We start from the raw sequence: 8,470 nt of genomic DNA on the forward strand, positions 1-8,470 counted from the left end.
TCAGGAGGGTGCCTGAGTAAGTGCCACTGCATTAACATTCCGTTAATACTCTAGAGTGGCTCAACTCATTCCTGAAGGGGTGGCCTGCCCCTCCACACCTGTGGGCGTTTCTCGTTAGGTGGAACGAGAGACTTGAGAAAAGAAATGAGACACAGAGACAAAGTATAGAGAAAGAAAAAGTGGGCCCAGGGGACCGGCACTCAGCATACAGAGGACCCGCGCCGGCACCAGTCTCTGAGTTCCCTTAGTATTTATTGATAATTTTCTATACCATCTTAAAGATAAGGGAGTGGCAGGACAATAGGATCATTTTAGGGAGGAAATCAGCAGTAAGATATATGAACAAAAATCCCTGTGACATGAGTAAGTTTAAAGGAAAATGCTGTGCCTTGAGATGCATATGCAAACATCTCCATAAACCTTTTAGCAGCATTGCTCCAGCAAGTCCCACCTTATTCCTAAAGGCAGTTTTCTCCTTGCTCAGTAAACAAAGCATACAATCGGGTTTTACACGGAGATGTTCCATTGCCCAGGGACGGGCAGGAGACAAATGCTTTTCTCTTACTTGAGATTAAGAGAATGGTGATGACCTTTAACCAGCAAGCTGCCTTCAGGCACTTGTTTAACAAAGACATATCCTGCACAGCCCAATATCCATTAAACCTTGAGTCACCACAGCACATGTCTCTTGCAAGGACAAGGTTGGGGGTAGGGTCACAGATTAACAGCATCTCAAATACAGAACAAAATGGAGTCTCTTATGTCTACTTCCTTCTATATAGACACAGTAACAGGCTGATCTCTCTTTTCCCCACACATTCCCTTTCAGTCCAGGTTCATAATGTAACCTGTGCACCTCAGAAAAGAAATCCTTGCATCATTGGATTGAAACTAGTCAGAAACTTTTAAACACAGTGGGTGGTTTTAACTGGGTCAAGCAACACTGTACAGCGGTTTTTTGAGAATGGCTTGAGCTGTTCCATAACCCTTGAGTGCACAAGAACAGACTTCTTAATTTTTTTAATCAAATTAATTATGGCTTGGTGTTTCCACAGCCTGCCCCAACCAGCCCTGGTAGGTCATAAAATGCCACTTAATTTTCAGGGCCTTTCTCCCCTGCTCCTCCCTGTAGATCATACACAAACTCCTACTTGCTCAATCCATAGGGTGGGTTAAGGCCATAGTGGTAGTTCCTGTGATACCCCAAGTCCATCAAAAATAAACTTGCCTCTGTACAAGGCACACACTCTCTCTCTCTGTCCCATTAAGCCCCTGGGACAGGGCTGTGGTACTCAGTATGGATTCTCTAGGCATCCCTCTTTGGGGTGGTGTATGAGAGCAGAAAGCAGGTCCTCACCTCTGGTGGAACCACCACCCTCTCTCCTCATAGTGTTGGGGAGTCCAATTCTTCTGAGTTGGGCTGCTGCCCTCTTCTTCAAACTTTGGAGTGCTTCCTGTCCCAGACAATACAGGTTTTTGTACTACTAAGCCTGGATTTTGAAAGCAAAGTCCTCTTAAGAAGGAAGGGGAAGTTTAGCCCTGTAAGCTCAGGTCTGACTTTCTGAGCATTTTGTGACAAAAACATTTCACAATTTAAATTTGCCTGTTAAGTTATAGAACAGCACTAGAATATCAATAAATCATTATGCTACATTTGTTTACACAAAAGCCTCCCTGCCAAGACCTTACCTTTTTCACTGTGTAGCTCACATATTTAGCAGAGTACCTGGTGCTTAGTAGGTACCCAAAAATTGATCAATGAATTGGGCCTACATATAGTAGGTTTATTGGCCTACATAAATATGTAGCTCACATATTTAGCAGAGTACCTGGTGCTTAGTAGGTACCCAAAAATTGATCAATGAATTGGGCCTACATATAGTAGGTTTATTGGCCTACATATACTAGCTCTCTGAGAAAGAAAGCTAATTGGCCTGAGTATGTTAGCTTTCTGAGAAAGAAGGAGTTGCGGGAATGCAAGGAAGAGGAAAGGAGTGGAGAAGAGCCTGGAGGAAAGGAAAGGGTAGGAGATAAAGAATAATTTTTGAGTACCTACCATGTTTTGGCTCCTTCTTGTTACTGCATTTAATCCCTAGAAAATAACCACATAAGCATTCTCATCCACATTTCATGGAGGAGGAAACAGTGATTCAATGAATTGTTAAATAATTTATCCAAGGCTAGGCGCGATGGCTCACGTCTGTAATCCCAGCACTTTGGGAGGCCGAGGAGGGCAGATCACCCGAGGTTGGGAGTTCAAGACCAGCCTGACCAACATGGAGAAATCCCGTCTCTACTAAAAATACAAAATTAGCTGGGCATGGTAGCAGATGCCTGTAATCCCAGCTACTCAGGAGGCTGAGACAGGAGAATTGCTTGAACTCAGTAGGCGGAAGTTGCGGTGAGCCAAGATCATGCTATTGCACTCCAACCTGGGCAACAACAGTGAAACTCTGTCTCAAATAATAATAATAATAATTTATCCAAGATGGCTGAGAGCTAAGATGTAAAAGGATATACCTCTGAATTCAAGATCCTACTAATTTCTACAACTTTACCACTTCCTGACTGTCCAAATATTTCAGATTAATCTTGAGACTCTGTCTGAAGTTGCCTGCATTTGAAGATTTAAAATAACATAAAAATGCTCCTGTGTTTGTCCTGAGGTCACCAGGATGTGAAATGTAAGCAGCTGGAAGCCAGTTCTCAGAGATGGTTTCCATGGTGGCCAACAGTGATTGGAGCCCAGCATGACTGTCATTTTGTCTCTTCAACGACAGTCAAAATGCCCTCAGTTAACTAGTTCTGGGGATTCTAATGGCTCTGAATTCACTCTTCCAAAGGAAAGTGCTCCCAAGTTACTCTCTAATAGCCTTTTACTGACAGGAGGCCTTTTATTAATACCAGTGATTTTTCTTTCTGAACCCTTAAGAGGACTAGGCATCTGGATGTTCATGCTGTCTGGGGGAAATTATACATGACTATTCCTTAGGTTAAGAAAGAGTACCTTGGCCGGGCGCGGTGGCTCAAGCCTGTAATCCCAGCACTTTGGGAGGCTGAGACGGGCGGATCACGAGGTCAGGAGTTCGAGACCATCCTGGCTAACACGGTGAAACCCCGTCTCTACTAAAAAAAAAATACAAAAAGCTAGCCGGGCGAGGTGGCGGGCGCCTGTAGTCCCAGCTACTTGGGAGGCTGAGGCAGGAAAATGGGGTAAACCTGGGAGGCGGAACTTGCAATGAGCTGAGATCCGGCCACTGCACTCCAGCCCGGGCGACAGAGCGAGACCCCGTCTCAAAAAAAAAAAAAAAAAAAAGAAAGAGTACCTCATGTCCCTAGAATGTAAAGCTGCATGTTCTAGATGGACAAGAGCTCTTAGGGTACAGTTTATTTCTTCATTTTGCACCTGCATTTTTTTAATGCCTCCTCGATGTCTCTATGTCTATGTCTACAGAAGCTCCTTCTTCAAAACGTTGCATGATGCAGCTAAAACCACCCACTGTGTCTAAAAGTCTAATTAATTTTAATTTAATCATGTAAGGATTTCTTTTCTAGGTACACAGGTTGCTTTATGAACTTGGATTAAAGAGGGAATGAGCTGGCCCATTACTAGAGTATTAATAGAATGTCAATTCAATGGTATCTACTCAAGCATCCCACAGGGGGCAGGGGGAAGAACTTTTGAATACAGACTTGTCAATACATATGTCTTCAAAACTTGTGCTAGGTATGAGGGAGGTCAGCCAGAATTAACGAAAAATTTGAATTGTAGTGTAATGTTCAAGAAAGAACACTGGCAACTTGGAGTCTTTCAATATATTTTATTTATTTACTTATCTATTTCTTTATTTAGAGATAGGGTCTTGCTCCATCCCCCAGGCTGGAGTGCAGTGGCACCATCTCCACTCACTGCAACTTCCCGCCTCTGGGGTTCAAGAGATTCTCATGCCTCAGCCTCCTGAGTAGCTGGAAGTACTGGAGCTCGCCACCATGCCAGCTAACTTTTGTAATTTTAGTAGACACGGGGTTTCCCCATGTTGGCCAGGCTGGTCTCGAACTCCTGACCTCAGGTGATCTGCCTGCCTCAGCCTCGCAAAGTGTTGGGATTACAGGCGTGATCTACTAAATATACTTTAGTTTCAGAGATGATGATGTTCTGAACTGCTAAGCTTTCCCTTCATTTAAATAATATGCAGGCCAGATATTCTGCTAACTTTTCTATGAAAGACTCTTAAAAAATGAGGTAAAAAATGAGGACGTGGCCAATTATTTTGTTCCAATGACCAAAGTGTGCTGCAAGGGAGGAAATGCAACAAATATGAAAACTGGGACTGGGAATGTTGGAAAGGGTGTAGCAGGCACCTGTTGGTCCCCACCATTCTCTTCTTTCTTGCTAGCAGGGCCCTGATTTGGTTTGGGCTGCAGAGTAGTACCCAGTCACCTCAAATGAATCAAGACTGACTGAAGTCAATTATGACAATCTCATATTCTTCATATGTTGAGTGGTCTCAGGGTGAGCTGATGTTTCATTTCTGGACAATGAAAAGGAGAAGTCTGCTGATGTCTTCTCAGAAAAATTTTTCTCCCTGCTAACAAAGATATGTGTAGATAGAGTACTTTATCTTGAGCACCCTTTATTCTTGCTCTGGTCATTGCCTTATGAGAGCAGCTGCAGCCATGTCATGCTTGTGAGTGAAAAGTTAGGAGAGTGGAAAAGACATTCATTGTCCATTCAGCAGGTATTTACTATTGCCAGGTCTTCTAGACCTTGGGGAATACATTCATAAATAAAACAGACAAAGTCTTGCATTGGACATTTATCCAGAGCCCTAATATTTTGGAGCAGAAGGGACATTAATGCCATTATTGCTTAAGACATTATAAATTAAATATTTTATTTCTTTCAGCCCAAAGAATTCCAATGGACATAAAACATTTATTATTACTATTATTAAAAGTTTAATGAAGTGCCTATGCTTAGCTTAGGCACTTCATTAACATTTTGGTAACTTCCACAGATTTCCAGCCTTGCAGATTTATTTGCATTCATTACTCTACATGGAGAATTTACCTACCCCACCCCCGCAAAAAAGAAGGCATGGTGGCCGGGCACAGTGGCTCAAGCCTATAATCCCAGCACTCTGGGAGGCCGAGGCGGGCGGATCACCTGAGGTCAGGAGATCGAGACCATCCTGGCTAACACGGTGAAATCCCATCTCTACTAAAAGTACACAAATTAACCGGGTGTAGTTGCAGGTGACTGTAGTCCCAGCTACTGGGGAGGCTGAGGCAGGAGAATCGCTTGAACCCTGGAAGTGGAGGTTGCAGTGAGCCGAGATCGTGCCACTGCATTCCAACCTGGGTGAGAAAACAAGACTCAATCTCAAGAAAAAAAAACAAAACCCAAAAAAACAAAACAAACAAACAAAAAAACATCGGGCACGGTGGCTCATGCCTGTAATCCCAGCATTTTGGGAGGCCGAGGCGGGCAGATCACGAGGTCAGGAGATCGAGACCATCCTGGCAAACACGGTGAAACACCGTCTCTACTAAAAATACCAAAAAATTAGCTGGGCGTGGTGGCGGGCGCCTGTAGTCCCAGGTACTCAAGAGGCTGAGGCAGGAGGATGGCGTGAACCCAGGGGGTGGAGCTTGCAGTGAGCGGAGATTGCGCCACTGCACTCCAGCCTGGGCGACAGAGCGAGACTCCGTCTCAAAAAAAAAAAAAAAAAACAAGGAAGGCAAGGTGGTTTTGCATAGTAATCTGAACCAGAGAAAAGAAAGATGTGGAAAAGGATAGAAAAGTGTCCATTATCCAACCCTCAGGGACACCCTGTAGAGAAGCAGGAGTTATAAATGAAACCAAAAGCATTATGACAAGAAGCTTACAAGACAAACTGCATAGGCCAGGCACGGTGGCTCACGCCTGTAATCCCAGCAATTTGAGAGGCCGAGGCGGGCGGATCACCTGAGGTAGGGAGTTTGAGACCAGCCTGACCAACATGGTGAAACCCCATCTCTACTAAAAATACAAAAATTGACCAGGAGTGGTGGCATGTGCCTGTAATCCCAGCTAATCAGGAGGCTGAGGCAGAAGAATCACTTGAACCCGGGAGATGGAGGTTGCAGTGAGCCGAGATAGAGCCACTGCACTCCAGCCTGGGCAACAGAGTGACACTCCGTCTCCAAAAAAAAAAAAAAAAAAATTAACCAAGCATGGTGGTGGGTGCCTGTAATCCCAGCTACTCAGGAGGCTGAGGCAGGAGAATCGCTTAAACCTGTGAGATGGAGGTTGCAGTGAGCCGAGATTGCACCATTGCATTTCAGCCTGGGTGACAGAATGAGACTCTGTCTCAAAAATAAATAAATAAATAAAGACAAACTGCATACACCATAGCACTATGGAGCTTAGGTGCCAAATTGCTGCTTAGACAAGAGACGAGCACGTCCCCAATCTCTGCACAGCACAGGATGGCATCTGGCAGGAATCTCAGCACAGCAGTGGAGCAGAAGTGCCAGGAAGTAGCGTTCCCACTGGAGATCCTGGCCACAGTGGCTATGTCGAAGAATCACAATACAGAGGTTCCTAGTAATGAACTTCAGTAGTGATACAAAATTAGATCATGTATGGACTTGTTCCTGAGCACAAGTGAAACATCCATGAAATTACAGATGAGCTGGGGTCCTACATATGTCAGGAAGGGATAATGAGGATGCTAAATTCAGGTCTTACTAATGTTCCTGTGACCTTGTTTACACCCACTGGCTGTGAAGGCCAAGGATGTTCAGGTTACATTGCAATATTAAAATTGTGGGAAATGACTGCAGCTTCTCTTTCTTTCATTATTTTCTAATTTACAGATAGCTCTTCTCTGTTTCTTAATTAACAACTCCTCCAAAAAAAGTATATATATTCATTTGTTCAATTTTAGATTGTGAGTATCCCAATAGAATTTAATCTTTTCCTAGGGAAGAGAAATACAAATTTTAATTAGAAAGCACAGGCCAAAAGAAATTTAGATGAGGAGGATGCTATGGAAAATACTAGACCTTTCTTTATAGTTAGAGGCTTGTAATGTCTGCTGCATCACAGACCCCCTTTGAGACTCTGTGGACACTCTAAGCTTCTCTACAGGAAAAGTTCATTTGCAAGAGTACATCGGAAGCCCATTCACTACCCCCTATCTTGGAAGCAGAAGGACCCTAGAATTACACATATCCCTGTCTTATGGACTGAATGCTCATGTGCTCCCCCTCACTCATATGTTGAAGCCCTAAACCCATAGTGTGATGGTATTAGAAAGTGAGCCTTTGGGAGGTCATTCCATTTAGATTAGGTGACGGATGTAGAGCCCCCATGATGGGATTAATGCCTTTTTAAAAATAGGAAGACCTGCCATCCTGCGTTCCAGCATGTGTGCGCTTAATCTCAGCTGGTCCACCCGAGGCCCCCTGAGGACCAATCCTAGTCCCCTGCGCGGCCCCTTATCCGTTCCGACATGATGAAAGAAATGATCATGAACCAGGAAAAACTCCCCAAACTGCAGGCACGAATGCACATTGGTGGGAAAGGAACTGCTCACAGAAAGAAGGTGGTTCATAGAGCAGCCACAGCAGATGATCAAAAACTTCAGTTCTCCTTAAAGAAGTGAGGGGTAAACAGTATCTCTGGCATTGAAGAGGTGAATATGTTTACAAACCAAGGAACAGTGATCCACTTTAACCACCCTAAGGTTCAGATATCTCTGGCAGCGAACACTTTCGCCATTATAGGCCATGCTGAGACAAAGCAGCTGACAAGAAACGCTATCCAGCGTCTTAAATCAGCTTAGTGCAGACAGTCCGACTGGTTTAAGGAGACTGGCTGAAGCTCTGCCCAAACAATCTGCGGATGGAAAAGCACCACTTGCTACTGGAGAGGAGGATGATGATGAAGTTCCAGAGCTTGTGGACAATTTGGATGAGGCTTCCAGGAATGAGGCAAACTGAATTGAGTCAACTTCTTAAGATAAAACTTGAAGAAGTTACTAGGAGCTGCTATTTTATAAGAAATGTTTGTTTATGGACCTGATAAAATCTAGATCTCTAATATCTTTAAGCCCAAGCCCCTTGGACACTGCAGCTCTTTTCAGTTTTTGCTTCTACACAGTTCATTCTTTGCAACTTATTAAACCGAAGAAACCTGGGAATAAAGTTTGTAACAAGGGTTAATAAAGTTCTTTGTGTAGTAAAAAAAAAAAAAAAAAAAAGAAACAAAAAAGAAAAAGAAAGTAAAAGAAGAAGAGGAGACCCAAAAGCTTCCTTTCTCTGCCATGTGAATATGTAATGAGAAGGCAGCTGTCAACAAGCAGGGATAGGGTCCTCACCAGATGTTGAATCTGCTGGCACCTTGATATTTATTTATTTATTTATTTATTTATTTAAGACGCAGTTTCACTCTGTAGCCAGGCTAGAGTGCAGTGCAACCTCA

General features: G+C 43.7%; 1 pseudogene; it reads left to right on the plus strand.

Annotated features, from left to right (window-relative positions):
• The first annotated feature begins 7,502 nt into the window (after positions 1-7,502).
• LOC117098472 lies at positions 7,503-8,145 on the plus strand (annotated as a pseudogene).
• The last annotated feature ends 325 nt before the right edge of the window (positions 8,146-8,470 follow it).

This window comes from Trachypithecus francoisi, unplaced genomic scaffold (assembly GCF_009764315.1).
Source record: "Trachypithecus francoisi isolate TF-2019V2 unplaced genomic scaffold, Tfra_2.0 Lachesis_group16, whole genome shotgun sequence".
NCBI lineage: Eukaryota > Metazoa > Chordata > Mammalia > Primates > Cercopithecidae > Trachypithecus > Trachypithecus francoisi.